Source organism: Siphateles boraxobius, unplaced genomic scaffold (assembly GCF_051911475.1).
Source record: "Siphateles boraxobius isolate OS27281-9 unplaced genomic scaffold, OSU_SipBor_1 83, whole genome shotgun sequence".
NCBI lineage: Eukaryota > Metazoa > Chordata > Actinopteri > Cypriniformes > Leuciscidae > Siphateles > Siphateles boraxobius.
In genome coordinates this window covers 1,173,180-1,192,377 of record NW_027509212.1, presented here as the reverse complement: position 1 = coordinate 1,192,377, position 19,198 = coordinate 1,173,180, and the positions used below count along the sequence as shown (strand labels likewise).

General features: G+C 41.6%; 2 long non-coding RNA genes across 2 annotated transcripts in view; one reads left to right on the top strand and one right to left on the bottom strand.

Annotated features, from left to right (window-relative positions):
• Positions 1-19,198, top strand: part of LOC143730892 (uncharacterized) — a 462,574-nt gene that overhangs the window by 105,837 nt on the left and 337,539 nt on the right. The window lies entirely within an intron of this gene.
• LOC143730872 (uncharacterized) lies at positions 6,777-8,497 on the bottom strand. The gene is made up of 4 exons (XR_013200671.1): positions 8,482-8,497; positions 7,432-7,563; positions 7,135-7,236; positions 6,777-7,016 (listed from the first exon to the last, which is right to left on the bottom strand). It is a non-coding gene; the product is annotated as an uncharacterized LOC143730872 (long non-coding RNA).

The window sequence follows — 19,198 nt, the reverse complement described above, 5'->3', positions numbered from 1 at the left end:
TATACAATTGTTTGCTGAAAATGGTCATTTAAACAAACTGAAACACATTTAATCAACATCACTTTTGTCTGCAAGCAGTTAAACTTCTCATGTATAACTAGGGTGACCACCACCATCATTCTCAGATGGACTCTTTGGGCAGTTGATAAACATGTATGGTAGTTCAGGGGATAAACATGTGGACATTTGCAGTCAAATACCTTTGGTCTCTGATGTATCCGCAATTGCCAGCCCTTTGGCATCGCAGATACTGTAGCTATCAGCAGAATTTAAATATTCCTGCACTGTTTGTCCCACTGCCTGAACACCCTGGCCTTCGGATATTGTGACACGTACTGTAGCTGTGATAAAGAAAGAAAAGTTAATAATCCAGTTATTCGGTCCCCAACCCTAGTCCTGGAGTACCCTCGCTTCAAAACTGCACATTGTTTACGTCTCTCTGACAAACCCATCTGACTCTGACTCTGAGGTCTTGGAGTTTCTGGTTCTACTAATGAGCTGAATCAGGTGCATTTGATTAAAGTCCCCGTGAACCGGATCTTGCAACCGACTTCAGTGCTGTGACGTATTTCTGAGTGAAACGGAATATTGAAATGGGGTTTTACTTCAGCTCCTCCTATTTATCCATGGCTCATAGCAGACTGACGCTTGGAGGGGCGTGGTTACTTTGCGCTAGCAAAGTAAATGTTCCATTTTGATTTCATGAGGACTTTACGGAGACATGTGCAGTGATTGGGGTACTCCAGGACCAGGGTTGGGAACCACTAATCCAGTTTAACATAAGCTACAGCATTTGAAGTACAATGTTAGTACAAGTAGTTATGAGCTAAAAGATCTGGCTAATACATACTGTATGGAGATATTTTCCCGCTGTCCTCAATGTCTGCTACATAAATTTGTTTTCTTGCTGATTTGGTCCTTCGGAGAGGGTTTTGAAATGTATTAGATGGGTGTGTAAAGGCAGGGCTCCCTTTTGGGCGACAGGATAATGGTGTTGAAGGGCCTGCAACTGTTGTCAAAACTTGTTCTTTGCTTGTCCCTGAGACAGCAAATGATCCTCGGTCTCTCATCAGGTCTGAAACTGTCCAGATTGATCTGGAAAAAATGTTTCTCTAGTGATGTCGTCCTCTAAATAAAGACTATCTGGCTCAACCTAAAGAGAAGGATACAATAAAGTTTGATTAATGCCACTACTAAATGTCTAATATATATGTATATATATATAGCCTATATATTGTAGTCTCGTGTAGCAAGACATTCAGACTGATGGCCAACGGTCCCGTCTGAGGCTAAGACTACCTATATACTACTTTATGAATGTGACTCTGCCACGTTTCCCACTGACATGCCCCCAAATCGTAAACTTGGGGCTTAAAGAAAATCCTGAGCTTCACACTCAATATTTACAACTTTATTGCTATTTATTTCAAATACAGTTTCTGAATGTTATTTACACATAAAATATATCAAGTTATTTCATGATTAAGTGTATAGTTCAGTGGAAACGTAGGCCTATTTTTAACGTAAGTTACGAGGCAAAAAAAGTAAGATTCAACTTTAACAGGACAAACAGAAATTAATTTCATTTTAACAAAAATTCTGCCCACGAATTTGAAGGCTCATATTGGCCTACTGGCAATGAAGATAAAAGACTGCATTATAAGAAGAGCTCTGCAAATGGTGCGTTTACTGGACACCACTGAAAACGGAAAATCTTGTGTGAGTTTTGGGCCGTTCCGACCACGAGGTTTTGGGGACCTGAAAACGGATGTTTCATGACAAAGTGACGTCGCCAACTAAGTTACTGGCGTAGCATGCATAATACATATTTTTTGTAGATCCGTTTGAACAGGGATAGTTCTGACATGGTTGTTATGTAAACATACCCTTAGTTACAAAATATATAGTAGTTTGTAACTAACCCTCAAGTGAAGACTTTACGTTCCAAAACCCCGCGGGAAGCGCCCGCGCGATCACTTGCATATGCTGGCTAGTGGCTAACGCTAGCTTAACTATCAAGCTAACATTAATGAAAGTTAAAGACTTAAAAATGCACGAAAATATTTATATCAACCAGTTAATCACCTTAAAAATAGACTCCAATCGGTCTCTCGACAGATCTCGGGCTGACTTTGTCAACCTTTTTGCGCCGTGGTATAGGCTGAACTGCGGCTGGTACAGGTCATCCATCTTGCATGCATTGGCAATGATGCACAGAATGACTGTGTTGCGTAGCTTCTTCTTCTGTCAAGAGGATCACACACCGCCACCTACTGTTCGCATAGAGGGACTGTTCCGAGTGCACATGTCCTCTTCATCATCTTCTTCTTCTTTCGATTTAGTGGCTGTTGACATTTCTGCCACCTACTGAGATGGAGTGTGGAGCATCAATGTGGAGTAAAAAAACAAAAACAAAAAACAAAAAAACAATTATTTTAAATAGGTCTGTTGCCTTTAAAAAGTCTAGCTACATCTTTGAAACTTCCCCTAGTCATGAGCCTATCACTGCATTTCTTAATACATTATTAATTGATAAAACATTTATACCTAATGACTTTATTTGATTTTCTAACTTTAACCTATCATTGTTATATCTGATGCACTGAAATAAAGCATGCTCCACTGTCTCTGTGTGCACACATGTACAGAGGCCTGTATCATGTTTCCCAATTATGATGGAGTGTGTTATGTCCTATACCACGGATACGAGAAATTACTGTATCTTCCCTTCTATTTCCACACACCATTCTCATACCTCCCTTTGTAATCTGTACAATTCTCTTGGCTACCTTTTTCCTCCGTATCCCACATTTCTTGCCACATTCCTTTTATTGCTCTTTTTATTAACCCTTTGATTTTAAATTTGCTTAATGTAATATTAAGTCCTATGGACTGCTTGTGCAATGTTTAACCTTTTGTTTCTCGCTCTTTATCCCCCTATTTCTTTCATAAATCCTTCTCTTTCTTAAAAATATATATCATAGATATTCTTTTCTTTCATTCATTTTGAATGTTATAAATATATAATATTTAACTCTGCCTACAGAGCAGGTGTACGTCTCCTGGTGGGTCACTCACTGCAGAGTTTTGCTCCAACCCCTATTAAACACACCTGAACCAGATAATCAAGCTCTTCAGGGATTACAGAAACTTCCAGGCTGGGGTTTTGTAGCTCAGGAACCCCTGGATTGCATGGCTTTTCTTAGATCTGAAATTCCCGTGGTTCCTGCAAATGGATCTTTTGATCTGTCTGTATTTGTATAGGCTAGCCTTACATTTTACAGTACATTTTACCGGTACAACCAGAGCTGCCAGCTTATATAGACAACATCATTATTGTCTAGCATTTTATTATTATCTGACATCATATTGTATCTCTCTCTCTCTATGTGTCTTGGAGTGACTTGGAAAACCCTGAATTCACCCTATACAGTAGGCCTATAAATACCTAAAACAATAATTAGCCTACTAATGATGACTTGTATAATAAATCCTTATTTTATTTAATCGGTGATGTCTTATTCTGTTTGTCGACAACTTAAGAAAACATTATAAAAGAGATAAGATAATTCTATAAAAAGTATTGAGATTGAGTCAAAAGGACCAAGATTGAGCGTGCACTCGCAAAATCTCAGCGAGAGCAGAGCGAATTTTGATAGCGCACCCCGAGATTCGTGTGAGTGAAATCGCCTGCGAAGAGATTCGCTCTCGCGCATTTGTTTCCCTAGAATGTCCCCTACGCTCTTGACAGTTGTTATTAAATGAAACGATAACGATAGAAACTGCCTCAAAAGAGCTATAAAGAAGAGAAGAATGTCGTGTCTGAAAAAGCTATCTCAGCGCGTTGCCACTGGCGATAAATTATTTCATGGTCAGACTCAGACGTGCCATAGGCCTATACATAACGCTATAGCGCTGTGGGTAAATGCATCCACATCCCCACCCCCCGCTCCTCCCCCCGGCGGAACTGGTACGGTCCAACCGCGAGCAAAACACAGAGAAATGGAAAGTCAGATCAATGAGTCATTGTTTTATGTTTGTTCAAAAACCAGACTCGGATGCAACAACCCAAGATTGTAGAATTGAAAATTAAACTGAGAGACAATTATCCGTTTGTGAATTATTCCAACAAAATGGAAAATGAAAGTTTGAAGCCAATTTTTCATTTGGTTAATTGTGATGGTGCAAATTGAACAAAGAACTGCAAAGCGTTACACGGACCCTACGCCAGCCTTAGATGGACTAATGCAGCAAAAGGGCCCAAAAATTGCCCGATCGTTTCAAACAGACTGGAATGAAAGAAAATATGATGTGATCGACGTCTTAACGAGAACGGCGGATGGATTTTATGTACAAATAATCTACCGATTGGTGAGTCAAAAACTATTTTGGGCTTAATATTGAATTGATAAATGTGGTTGAATCAATGCAAGCCATTTGCCTTTATATTCAATTGAGCAGTGTGTAATTTTACTTTTGCTAACTGACAAACAGAATTGCCGCTGTGCAACAATTAAGGATTAAGAATGGTTGCATTCTGATGCTGGAGTGGACATTAACTACCGGTGTGTGCCTGTGCCGTGTATGTGTGTGTGTGTGTGTGTGTGTGTGTGTGTGTGTGTGTGTGAGTGTGTGTGAGTGTGTGTGTATGTGAGTGTGTGTGTGTGTGAGAGAGAGAGAGAGAGAGAGAGAGAGAGAGAGAGAGAGAGAGTGTACACGATATACATCCTTGACTTAGTACATTTCTTGATATGCCGCGCTTGTGCGTGACGTTTACTGTTATTACGTTTTATTAGCATAAACAATAAATCAGGTAATCTGGCTTTCAACTCAGTGCCTAGCCTCTTTAAGACATCACCGCACGTCACTGATAAGTTTGTACCCAGCTTAAAAAACACATCCGAATGCGTCTCTGTCCCCACATTTCAAACCAAACTGACGCCCGTGAGCATTGGTGGAGATGATCGTGGAGTAGTAGCTATCTTGTTTGCATAATGCTTGCCTTAAATCTATTGCTGAATACGGGAATAGTTGTGATGATGATGATGATTGGATGCTTTCAAATTGGTAAAAATGACTGATGTAGATTTGATGAATGCATGTTGTAAATTGAGTAGCCTACTTGTCTTAAAACTTAAGGCTTTCTTCTTCATAAAACGAGTCGGACATCACATTTTTGTATACATTTTTTTGTATTTACATAATGACATTAATAAGCTACAGGACATCGTCTTTCAAAACATGACCTGCGCGAAAGAGAAAAAAAAATGAATGCGTCATTGTACCCAGCACTTCTGAAAATGCACTTCCGAATGCGTCTCTGCCCCCCCCCCCATCCCCCCCCCCCCCCCCCCCCCCCCCTCCCCGTCCCACTGACGCCCGTGGGTCTAAGCTACGTCATCTCTTACAGGATGAATGATTCTCATTGGCTAAGAAATAGATATACACAGTAATTTTCCACACATATACAGATAGACTGAAACATATCTGTATGGATTATGTAGCTGACACTTGGACCCTGAAGTTAGACACGTCGCAACCTTCCAGGTCTCAGATTTGGTTTGCTGGGCGCCAACATGTCCCGAACAACAACTCAGTCAATCTCCAATAATGCCATTGGTTCCTTAACCTGTAACCAACAAGACTAGCACACACACACACACACACACACACACACACACACACACACACACACACACACACACACACACACACACACACACACACACACACACACACACACACACACACACACACACACACACGACACACAGCTTTTTCAAAGGTTGGATTTGACCTGCTTTAACTCAAAACATCAAGATAATGCGTTCTTTCTCTCAAGGAGAACTATACTTTAGTCTAAATGGAAAATATAGGCTTTAACTGAGAAATGGTCTTTTATAGATCCCTATATGTTTTAACACGTTGAAGACCTTTCTCAAAAACAAAACAAGTCCTTATTTTATTTCTAGAATCCGGGCTGAATAAGCAAGCGCTGTTACTGCATTCAGATAGCAAATACTGACATTAAATAATACATGAAAAGAACATTTCAGTAATCACACTGGTAACTTTTATAACAAAGTAAAATCTCCAGAAGTCATTCAACTCATTTGATATTTAGAAGGAAAATATTGATTAATACCTTCCTTGGTCGTGTTATGTAGCCTATACCTATACGTTAAAAAATATGTTTCTTAAATACATTTAAAAACCTCAGTATGTTTCTTCTGTGAGATTATTGTGTGCTGTTGAGTTTATTTGTTTTGATTTATCCACGAAAGAAGTCTCTCACAAAGAGACAGGCAGCGCAAGCTTGTTACCAAATAGGCCTACCACTATCCATGATCATTCGCTCTTTACACTGAATATAGCTAATGAAATCAGAATCATTCTCACTGAAGGGGGTGAATTGGAATCCACTGCTGCTTTAATGTATATGTGATTGATTATAATAACTCTCTAACATGATACGCCTTCAGCATATTCACATGACATACGCAAGATTTCTTTCTGCGATCAGGAGTGCGGATCACGTAATCTGAACGTAAAAAGAAAGAAGGACATAGGGCATTAGAACAACACCAGGGTGAGTAAAAAAATATATTTTTTTAAGAAATAAAAGATTTTTAATATTGCAGAATTTTATCGGACTTATTTACAACATGACAAGCTTTATTATGACCTCTGGAATAAGGTACTATTTTATTTTGTGAAATGTCACATCAGAATTTCACAGCAAAAAAATCATACCAGAACACGAAAGATACAGAGAAGTTATTGAGTACAGCGTGTCTGATTGTATAATCTGTAGAGCTGCTGGATTCAGTGCATCAGGAAGTAGGAGAGCAGAGACCCGCAGAGGAACAGGAAGCTCTGGCTGACACTCGGAGCGCCGTTACACAGGTTCCCCTCACAACATGAGATGCCCAGAACATTTTCAATCGATGCCGTGGCATCACACAAAGATTTAGAGATACAGCCTTTTACAACTGTTAACGGGCCAGCATAATTATCTGATGAAAAGAAAGAAGAAAAACAAAAAAACAAAGGGTGATTCAGTCTAAGCTGTACATTGGTATTTGTGATCTGTATCTAAGAGAGTTTAAAAGATAATGATCTTCAGATTCTCACATGTTGCTGTAATGCAGCGGTCTTCGTCCCCAGAACAGCTCAATGTTTTTGAGCAGCCCTTTCCATCACAAGTATAACATTTCTTTCCATTCGGGACGGGATCTACAGGAGGAAAACAATTATTCTTTTATTTTATTTTCTGTACAAAATATTTAATTAAATACCAGTTTTTTTTTATCTGCTCCATTCAATCAGTTCACGACAGACAGCATTTTATTTTCTGATTGAATGACATTTGGAAGTAAAATGAGTGTCGACTTTACAGAAGATTTGCACTTTGTCATTTAAGTACAATACCTGGAGGATTTTGGCGGTTACACAGGTCTGTGTTACAGCAGGAAGTATTGGTCCTTGTAATGCCGATGTTAAGAGATCCACTTTGACAGACAGTAGAACAATCTTTAGAAATCCCTTGATAAGTAATGTCACCTAAAATATATGAATGATACAGGAAAGACCAATTAAACCTGAAAATTGAAAAAAGTGTCAACATTTAGAACTTGTCATGAACCAGGAGGTTTCTTCCTTTTTCTCTATTTCTTCTGTTAATTATCTCTCGCACACACCCTCACCCTCACCCACATACTCTCTCTCTCTCTCTCTCTCTCTCTCTCTCTCTCTCTCTCTCTCAGCTGTCCCCTGTAACTACCAGCAATCACGTTAATTTTCTATTCACTTGTTTCTCTATCCCGCTGATTAGATTTGCTATTTCAGGCATTCCTTTAGCCAGATTATTTCGTTATGCTCTCATGCAACAGGTTATCTCTGTTCGTCTTGTCTAAGTCTTGTCTGGGCATCGTCTTGTACAGGTACTACTTCATATTTACTGAGAAAGACGTTCACTCTGTACTCTGCCCAGTTACCCTGCTGCTGAAGGCTGGTCTGCTCCGCATCCCGCTGTCTGTCTACCTGTGCTTCTCTGAGAGACCCGCAGCCAGTCGCCACCCGGTCTCGGATCAACCTGATGTATCGGTTCAGTGATAATTCAAGGAGAAGATTTCTGTTGTATTACCTCGACTGTTGGCTGTTTCTGTTCTGTGATTTATTCAAGAAAGAGTTTTTGTTATTCTACATTTTTACCCTCATTGGTGGTTCTCTCCTTGTTCTCGTTAAAGACTTTGTTTTCTGCAATTCACTCTTAGGTCCTCTCTATCTCCCTGACAGAACTTTTCTTATTTACATTTTTTAAATACAGATCATAACAATCTGAGAGAAAACTAATTGAAAATTTTTTTAGATTATTTTGTGATTGAAATGGTTAATTCCATCAGAAAAACAATAATTTGTTCTGTCGCAGCTCCAGTAAATAACAGCAGCATCTCCAACTTTAAATCATATTGGACTTACCAACTTGTGTTACTGTGTTTGTCTGGCACCAAGATCCAGCTGGACATGTTGTAGCCGTTTGATCTGCACAAGAACCCGATTGATGACACTGATAACACTCGAAAGAGTCTCCTTGAGTAATAAAAAAAGAGAGAAAGAGACATCAATTATCTGTATTTGTACCAGTAAAATTACAAATGTTATTTGTCTTTGTACCTGCAGTGAAAAGAAGAAAAAAAAAAAAAAAAGAGATTTGCAGATCCATCTTTGATCAGGAGCTGAATGAAATAATGTGCCCGTTTCAGTGCTCATTTTATAGCGTATCAAAAGGGGAGGATCTTTATGAGAAAATGAAAGTTTAACAGAAGTAGACATTTCTTGAAACAGAAACTGAAGTTCACATAATTTATTTGCCAGTTAAAGATAAAGGAAAGTTTATGAGGATTTGCAATACATGTAGTCTACAGTGGGGGAAATAATTATTTGTTCCCTTGCTGATTTTGTAAGTTCCCACTTACAAAGAAAGAAAGGGTCTATAATTTTTATGGTAGGTTAATTTTAACGGATAGAGACATATCAACCAAACAATCCAGAAACAACACATTATATAAAGGTTATAAATTGATTTGCATTTCAGAAAGTTGTGAAATAAGTATTTGATCCCCAAGCAAAACATGCCTTAGTACTTGGTGGAGAAACCTTTGTTTGCAATTAGGAGTACTTTCTTAAAGTGACATGACTAATCTGTGTTCCACATGTGACATAACTAATCTGAGAGAGGCAGAATTATTGCTGGTTGGTAGGGCATGAGTGGCCGAACTTACACAGTCAGCAGAAGATCAAATAATTATAATTACTGTACTTAAATCAACCTTCTTAAAGTGATTCTTAAAGTGAAAATCTTTAATCTTTACTCACCCTCATTGCAGGAGCATGATTTTGCTTATGTTCAGTGACAATTATTGCATACTATGTGGTGCATTTAAGTTGTTGAATATTTGTGTTCTGATTGTAAAATTACTTTATTCATACTATTTAGATAATCTCTATATTGAAAAAAAAAAAGTGTTGTATGTTAAAATTATGCACTGGCCTTTAAAGGGGACCTATTATGCAAAATTCACTTTTACATGGTACTTGAACATAAATGTGTGTTTGCAGTGTGTGTACACAACCACCCATGATGTCACTTTGCACAGATCCACTCCCACGACTGTTGTATTAGCATAGATCCGCCCTGAGTGAGCTAAACACAATCGTATATTGTTTTGACGCTGGAGCAGGTGTAGACAAGAATGTCTCCTAAGTTGTTGGATGAAAGAATCCCAGCAAACACAGAACGTTGGCTTTTACAGCATTGTCACAATGTTGACACTGAACCACTGCGGAGTGTTGTCTGGACAACCACTGGACGACATGTGTACTCGTCACTGCCCTGAAGCGCGAACCAGCCTTTAAAATTTCAAAAGACAGTCTCATTCTTCATCGAGCAAAGATACATGCCCTAGTGAAAAAAAATATGCTTACTTGTACTTGAAATATATTCCCTTTTTCAATAGTACATTGCAAATATACTAACAAAAATTTTAATATTTTTAAAATATATTAAGTATATTAGCATCATGCTTTCACCTATTTTCACAATAGAACTTTTAACACACTTTAAAATAATTGTACTTCAGTATATTTTCAAAAAATAGATTTTACAAAAATATACTTGAAGTGAAAATTCAGTTTATTTTTTAAAAGTGTATTTATTTACACTTTATTAAAAATATATTTTAACTGTGTGCTGGAAATGAAAATTGTAGCAATGATTTGAAAGTATGCTTACAAAATACAATATAGTATACAATAGTTTTATTTATCTAATAATGTACATTTGTTATTGAAGACAAGGGCAGCGTTCGAAACCGCATACTTCCCTACTATATAGTAGGGGAAAAGCAGTAGGCGAGCGAAAACTTTTTTATGAATCCTTAGTATTCATAAAAAAGTAGGCGAGAATTACCTGGGTGACGTATTAATTCTGGCGAGATTCGGACCTGCGTATACTAATAGTGTGTCCGAATATCACTACATTCCTACTATATAGTAGGAGAAATCAGTACCTGAAAGAAGTTTTATGTTCAAAACATCAGTACTCATAAAAGAGTAGGCGAGAAGTTCCCGGATGACTTACTGCTTCTGCCCAGGTTCTGAATGCTGCCATCAAAGGCTTTGAGTGAATATACTACAGAAATAATTAAATATCTATTTAAATGTTTATTTGTAGTTTATTTCAATTATTGTAATTTCACAGAGTTATTACAGCACTTTTCTGATTCTTGACTTCTGTGCATTTGCTGCAGATCTTTTGTGGTGGAGTAAGACCTGCAAGGAAAGATGATGGCAGCATTTGTTGGGTAAAAAAAAAGGTTTTAGGGATTTTACTAAAATATAAAGTAAGGTAATTTATGTTACATTTAATACAGAAATAAAATTACATTGTGCTGTTAAAATGACTGCTTTTGTATGATGTTTGTGCATTTTTGTAGGATCTGAAATTTCTGCAGACTGGTGTGAGCACTGAGGATGAGGAGCCCAGAGATGAATCCTGGAAATGCTGCCATGGATGAAACCCTCCGTCTCTCCACTGGCCCTTTTCAGATTGTGAAGCACAGGAACAACCTCCGGCACGAAGGCACGGCTCACCTCCGCTGGTCAGCTGATTCATCAGAATAAAACGCAAAATGGGAACCACTGTGTTGAGTAGTAGGCAGTGGGATTTGGAGTATAAAGCTTTGTTTCATGTGTTGTTGACTTGTATATGCATTTGTTTATTGTGATGGTTACTTTGATATGTTCTTTTACTAATTTATCTATGTTTCTTATTGTTGTCAATATATAAAATATAATTATTTAAGTAATGTATGCATTCATTCTGTCAGGGTGCAGTGCGGGTTGAAGAAGGACGCAAAGTCAGAAGGCTCTAATACAAACAGTTTACTCCAAAGACTCTCATAGGTACAGACAGGCAGGATAACGAGCAGGATAACAGGCACAAAACACATCTAAATGAGACTACATACGACTAACAACCGACAAGGACTAACTGAACAGAAGGAGACTAAATACAGGCACTGATGAACATAAACCAGGTAACACAGATGAAAGTGATTAACAATACACAGGTGATAATGATGGAATAATGTTGTTTGTCATGGAAACAGATGAGTGGCGGGAAAACAAAGGACATGTGACTAATATAGAAGACAAACAGAAGAACTAAACAGACACCAACATGACATTACCTGAAGGCTGAACAGGGCCTGGCCTCACAGGATCGGGGAAGCCTCCAGGGCGGAGCAGGATGAGCAGGCGGCCGTGGCGGGGCAGGACGAGCAGGCGGCCGTGGCGGAGCAGGACGTACAGGCGGCCGTGGCGGAGCAGGACGTACAGGCAGCCAGGGCGGAGCGGGACGTGCAGGCGGCCAGGGCAGAGCAGGTCCCTCTGGCGGCCGTGGCGGTGAAGAACCTCCGGGTGGCTGTAGCAGTGAAGACCCTTCGGGTGGCCGTGGCAGAGAAGCCCCTTCGGGCGGCCATGGCGGAGAAGCCCCATCGGGTGGCCGTGGCAGAGAAGCCCCTTCGGGCGGCCATGGCGGAGAAGCCCCATCGGGTGGCCTTGGCGGAGAGGATTCTTCGGGTGACCAAGAGGATGACTTGGGCGCCCACGGCGAGGGCCTACTGCCCCCCTCCAAAAAATACTTGGGGTGAGTGACAGACTCTGGACAGGACGGACTCAGCGGTGAAGAAGGCGCAGTGGATAAGACACATGCCTTTGGTGTGAGAGACCCGGGTTCGAATCCACTGTGAGACACCAATGTGTCCCTGAGCAAGACACTTAGCCCCTAGTTGCTCCAGTGGCGTGCGACCTCTGACATATATAGCAATTGTAAGTCGCTTTGGATTAAAGCGTCAGCTAAATGAATAAATGTAAATGTAATGTAAGTCTCTGGACTGGTCGGAACCAGCGGAGAAGAAGTCTCTGGACTGGTCGAAACCAGCGGTGAAGGAGTCTCTGGGCTGGACGGCATCAGCGGCGAGGGCTCTGGGCTGGACGACATCAGCGGCGAGGGCTCTGGGCTGGACGACATCAGCGGCGAGGGCTCTGGGCTGGACGAGACCAGCGGGGAGGGCACTGGGCTGGACGGCATCAGTGGCGAGGGCTCTGGGCTGGACGAGACCAGCTGGACGGGATCAGCGGTGAAGGCTCTGGGCTGGGCGAGACCAGCGGTGAAGAAGGCTCTGGGCTGGACGAGACCAGCGGTGAAGAAGGCTCTGGGCTGGACGGGACCAGCGGTGAAGAAGGCTCTGGGCTATGAAGATGGCTCTGTGCTGGACGGGACCAGCGGTGAAGATGGCTCTGTGCTGGACGGGACCAGTGGTGAAGAAGGCTCTGTGCTGGACGGGACCAGCGGTGAGGGCTCTGTGCTGGACGGAACCAGCGGTGAAGGCTCAGTGAAAAAGTCTATTAAATCCATCGGATTCTGGACGGGACCAGCGGTGAAGAAGGCTCTGAGCTGGACGGGACCAGCGGTGAAGAAGGCTCTGGGCTGGACTGGACCAGCGGTGAAGAAGGCTCTGTGCTGGACGGCTCCAGGGGTGAGGGCTCTCTGTTGGACGGAACCAGCAGTGAAGGCTCAGTGAAAAAGTCTAGTAAATCCAACTCCATCGGATTCTGGACGAAGACCAGCGGTGAAGACTCTGGACTGGACGGCTCCAGGGGTGAGGGATCTGTGCTGGACGGAACCAGCGGTGAAGGCTCAGTGAAAAAGTCTAGTAAATCCAACTCCATTGGATTCTGGACGAAGACCAGCGGTGAAGACCCTGGACTGGACGGTACCAGCGGTGAAGGATCTGTGCTGGACAGAACCAGCGGTGAGGGCTCAGTACTGGACGGGACCAGCGGTGAAGGCTTGATGCTGGGAGGTAGTGTTCCAGATCGGGGATCGACACTCTCCAGACACTGGAGAACAGTTTCCCTCCAGTTCAGACCGGTGGTGTCTGGGAGGTCGATCCGGTGGTGAAAGGTGGCCCCGATCTGGAACAGGGTACACAACCTCTCGTCGTCGAGGGTGCTGTGAATGGCAATGCGGATGAAACCCTCGACGAACGAGAGGAAGTGGTGGCATCTCTCCGCCAAGACGATTATTTTAACCCCATCGTCCATCTTGGGGCGGTCGGTTGTTCTGTCAGGGTGCAGTGCGGGTTGAAGAAGGACGCAAAGTCAGAAGGCTCTAATACAAACAGTTTACTCCAAAAACTCTCACAGGTACAGACAGGCAGGATAACGAGCAGGATAACGGGCACAAACACATCTAAATGAGACTACATTCGACTAACAACCGACAAGGACTAAATGAACAGAAGGAGACTAAATACAGGCACTGATGAACATAAACACAGATGAAGGTGATTAACAATACACAGGTGATGATGATGGAATAATGTTGGTTGGCATGGAAACAGATGAGTGGCGGGAAAACAAAAGACATGTGACTAATATAGAAGGCAAACAGAATGATTAGCTAAATCACAGTACCGGATCGGAAGTGAACGCTGGCGCGACTCGCTGCCGCTGCTTTCCGATTGTTTGTTTAATTTTGGGCTTTTTAACCTCGGCTTTTATTGAATTTCTAATTGTTTATTGCCTTTGCTGATATTCTGTCACCGATTGCTGCATTCATACCAGCTATATCTGGCTCTTTTGCCTCTTTTTACCTGACTTTCCTGTGTGAGCCAAAATGTGGATCAGCAAGTCGGAAATACTTATGTGGACTGTTGCGCTTCTCCTCACAAGTTCCTCGCCGGCTCTGTTTCAATACTCGACTGCTGAACTTCTCAAACTCTGCTGCAATCCGACTGCCTCAGCAGTGTTAAAATTGAGGCTGCACCCTGGCTCGGAAAATGCACGCTTACCTCGTCGGAGATATCTTCATCGTGGGTCCCGATGGAGTTTCAGCATCGATGCCTCCACTTCAATCAACTCCTTCTGGTCCTCTCCTGGCGATCAACCGAGATCATCCAGCAGGAGGGTGGACCAGAGTGTGCTAACCAGCCTACCCAGGTCTACTAATGCTAGCTCTATCTCCCACAAGAACAACCTTAGTGATCTCCACTTCGGATTATACAACATACGATCACTTTCGGGCAAAGGACTTTTTCTTCAGGATCTCATCAATGATCGTAAATATGACTTCTTTTGTCTGACAGAGACTTGGCAACAGCCAAATGACTTTTCCCAGTTGAATGAAGCAACTCCCCCCGGGTTTGTTTACAGATGTCAACCCTGCGCTACAGGTCGCGGGGGAGGTCTCGCGATAATATATTGCGAGAGTTGGAAAGTCTCGCCTGTCTCTGTGCCACTTTATCAGTCATTTGAGTCTCTTGCAATTAAACTAAATAGTCCATCCCCTATCGGCCGGAACTGGGAACACTTCCCTTTAATCCTGATGTACTCGTTACATCATAAGAAGAATGGCATCTACGCTAATTTTAGTGTCTTTGTTTATCCCGTTGTTTATCCCGCAGCCTGCCGGATCCAGGCCGTTTCCAGATCTGACGAAGGACTTTCGCCTGGACCCGATGACAATGCTGTGCTGAAGTGCCAACTAGCCTCTCCCTATGGAGGATCCCTATACCACTCCACAGATAAAGCGTTGTGGATTTTTTTTGGTTCGCGTACCTACCCGAAGTGATAAGATAAAATAAAATTCTGCATCAAAATTTATAGACAAGACAAGTAGTTTGTTTAGGCATGGTTTGTAAGGAATTACAAACCTGCACACATATATTCAAATGCACATAACTATAGAATAAATTCTTAATGCGCATGTGAACGTCATCAGCGTCTATCACAGGTTCGCGTTTAAAGTTTGTTTAGAGAGAACGGTGTCGTCTTAGCGGCCCCTAATTTAATAACAAACTATGATTTAGACAGAAGTGAATCAATCAAAACTAACTTTAGCTGGAAATTTTTTTTTTTTTTTAAACACCACTATAAAACTAAACCAATCTCTGTTACCTTAAATTATACGTTTATCTCTGTAAAGCTGCTTTGAAACAATCTACATTGTTAAAAGCGCTATATAAATGAGGATGACTTGACTTGACTATCATTATAGCCACCGTGTATCGTCCACCTAAGCCCAATTCAGAATTCATTAATTAATTTTTAGCTTTTCTTACACTTATATCACCTCTTTCCCCTAATGTTATTCTCCTTGGTGATTTTAATATCCATATTCATAAAGACAATAACTACCTCACAAAAGATTTTATATCATGTCTTGATAGTTTTGAATTGCAGCAGTTTATTAATTTTCCCACCCATTCAAAGGGCCATATTTTGGATCTACTTTGCTGCTCTGGTGTCACTCCTTTTAACTGTACTGCACTTGACCTTCCCATCTCTGATCATAAACTTATTTCATTTAATGTTAAGGCGACACTGTTTAAAATGAAACTGTCACGCTCGATCTCTTTCCGTAACATCAAGTCCATTGACCCAGGAGCTCTAGACTCTGGAATTGCCAATCTTCCCAATGTTCACTTCACATCCACCCCTGATGAACTGCTCAGTCACTACGATTGTGGCCTACATCATCTCCTTGATACCCTGGCTCCAATAAAATCACGGACTGTTTCCTTTTCCCAATCTTTACCCTGGTTTACTTCTGAACATCGCAAACTGAAAGCTAGAGGTCGCCAACTGGAACGCCTCTATAGAAAAACTGGTTTGGCCATTCACAAACAAATGTTTTATACTCATTTACTTTCCTATAAAGTTTCTCTTTCCACTGCAAAGTCCAACTACTATACAGACTTAATCAGTTCAGGTTCTGGTTACTCTCAAGCACTTTTTTCACTGGTGCATAAAACATTTCGTCCACCTGATTCTCTACCATTACATTTTTACTCCACTGACTCCTGTAATTCTATTATGACATTTTTTTCTACTCAAATTTATCGTATATACCAACAGTTACCCACTCAGATCTCAATCTTTGAAATATTGTCTGATTTTCAAATATCTTCTTGTCATCTTTTATCTACCTTCACCCTCCCCTCTGATGCTGAAATAACCAACCTTGTTCGCAAATCTAAATCATCAACTTGTCAACTTGATCTTCTTCCGACTATATTGGTTAAAACGTGCATTCACTCCCTGACTCCTCTTATAACTGCAATTATCCATTCCTCGCTTATCACTGGTATTGTTCCGTCAGCCCTCAAATCAGCGGCAATAACCCCATTCTTAAGAAACCTGGGGCTGACCCCAGCCACTTTGACAATTTCCGGCCAATTTCTAACCTCCCTTTCCTTTCAAAAATTCTTGAAAAAACAGTTGCTTCTCAAATTCATGACCACCTCACCCACAATAGTCTCTAGGAACAGTTCCAATCAGGCTTCCGTCCCCTTCATAGCACTGAAACAGCTCTTGTTAAAATAACCAATGACCTCCTCAGCGCTGCGGACTCTGGATTACTAACAATCCTCATCCTCCTGGACCTGAGTGCGGCTTTTGACACCATCTCCCACACCATCCTTATCGACCGATTAGCTTCCCTTGGATTATCTGATACACCCTTGCACTGGTTAAAATCATATCTCTCTGGCCGTACTCAGTTTGTCCAACTCAAAAATTTCAGATCCCACTTTGCCCCCCTTTCCTCTGGTGTTCCCCAAGGATCTGTCCTTGGACCCCTTTTGTTCATTATTTACCTTCTCCAACTTGGCCATATTTTTCGTAAACATAACATCCAGTTCCATTGCTATGCAGATGACACCCAGCTCTACTTATCCACCAAACCCACTACATCTCTCCCTCCCACCTCCCTATCAAATTGCCTTCAGGAAATCACATCCTGGTTCTCATTAAACTTTCTCAAGCTTAATAGTGACAAAACTGAACTCCTCCTTATTGGCACCAAATCCATCCTCTCTATAATAAATGAGTTCTCCATCTCCATCGATAATTCATCTGTGTTTCCCTCCCCTAAAGTTAAGAGTCTGGTTCACACCCTGGTTACCTCCCGCTTCGATTATTGCAACTCTCTCCTCTATGGGCTACCTGACAAATCCATTCATAAATTACAACTACTCCAACATTCTGCTGCCCATATCATTACCAGAACCCCCTTTAACTTCATTGGCTTCCCTTTAAATATCGCATAATTCATAAAATTCTTCTCCTTACATTTAAAGCTATCAATAATCTTGCCCCTAAGTATCTCACTGAGCTCCTTCATATCAAGATACCCACTCGTTCTCTCAGGTCCTCTTCTTCCATTCAGCTCATCCAATCCACATGCTCGTCTGGTTACCATGGGGTTTAGAGCTTTCAGTCATTCAGCCCCATATCTTTGGAACTCTCTGCCCCACTACATTCAACATTCCACGTCCATAACTACTTTTAAAACTCACTTAAAAACTTATCTTTTTAGACAGGCTCTATACATTTTAAATTTAATTTGTTTGTAAGGATGCCATCCTTTCTCCTGTTCTTTTTAATAGTATTTTATGTTATTATATTTATACTGCTCTTCGTTGATTCAATGTTTATTGGATTGAGTATTTTATTGTTGATTTTGTAAGGTGACCTTGAGTGTTGAGAAAGGCGCCTATAAATAAAATGCATTATTATGATTTCCATTACACGAGAGTAGATGTTAAAACTTCATGCTGATTTGTACTCGGCTTTCGCCAAGATAAGCAACACTAAGACGTAGCTTTACAGTAAACTATGCTATGCGGCTGCAACTGCAATGTGGTCTCCCTAGTGGACCAGCGTGAGACCTAACCTAACCACAATCTCACAATCTCTCCGCAACCCAACCATATGCGCCAACCCCTTTGACAAAGGCTGTCGAGCCCCACTGGTGCGTTAATATGCAGTTTCTGTGGCAATGGTTCCGAAAGGGCATACCACCTACCGCAAAACACAATATCTGGCCAACCACCCGTCATTCACGCAATATACACAGGAACGTAATGACTGTAAATACTATACAACCTATGCAAATAAACCAACAGACTCTTCAAGTTTTCAAGAATTCTACAAAACCGTAGCATGGCGGCCAGCTAGACTCTTTCCGTCTCAACCACAGCCAGTTGCTGCTCCTTTCTGCTGCTTCAGATAAGTTCTTTACTGTGCGACGCAACTCTTGGCCACTGAATCCGACGTCTCTGAGGAACCGGGTTGTAGAGTGTGCCACAAAACCTCGACAACCGACTTCAACTGGATAAACCTGGACTCTCCATCCTCGCTGTTCTGTTTCAGTGGCCAGATGAGCATACCGCAGTTTCTTCCTCTCATATGCCTCATCTACCGCATCCTCCCATGGCACTGTTAACTCTATCAGTTGAACAATGCGTGCTGATCCAGACCACAAAACAATATCTGGTCGTAGGTTAGTGGTGGAAAAATAAGTCGTTGATCAAGATCAGCCAGCATCTTCAAGTCCCTAGCAGCTTCCAGTTGTCCTGGGCGAGAATTGGTGTTAGGACCTTTTCTTGGTGGTTGCTCGCCTGGGCGGAGGAATATTGTCTTCTGGGTGTAATGTTTTGCTAGAACAGGCGGCAACTTATTGGTCATACTACGCTTGCCTTCCAATGCTAAAGCCAAACATCGCAATACTTGGTCATGGCGCCAAGTAAACCGACCTTGGCTAAGAGCCACATTACATCCTGTCAAA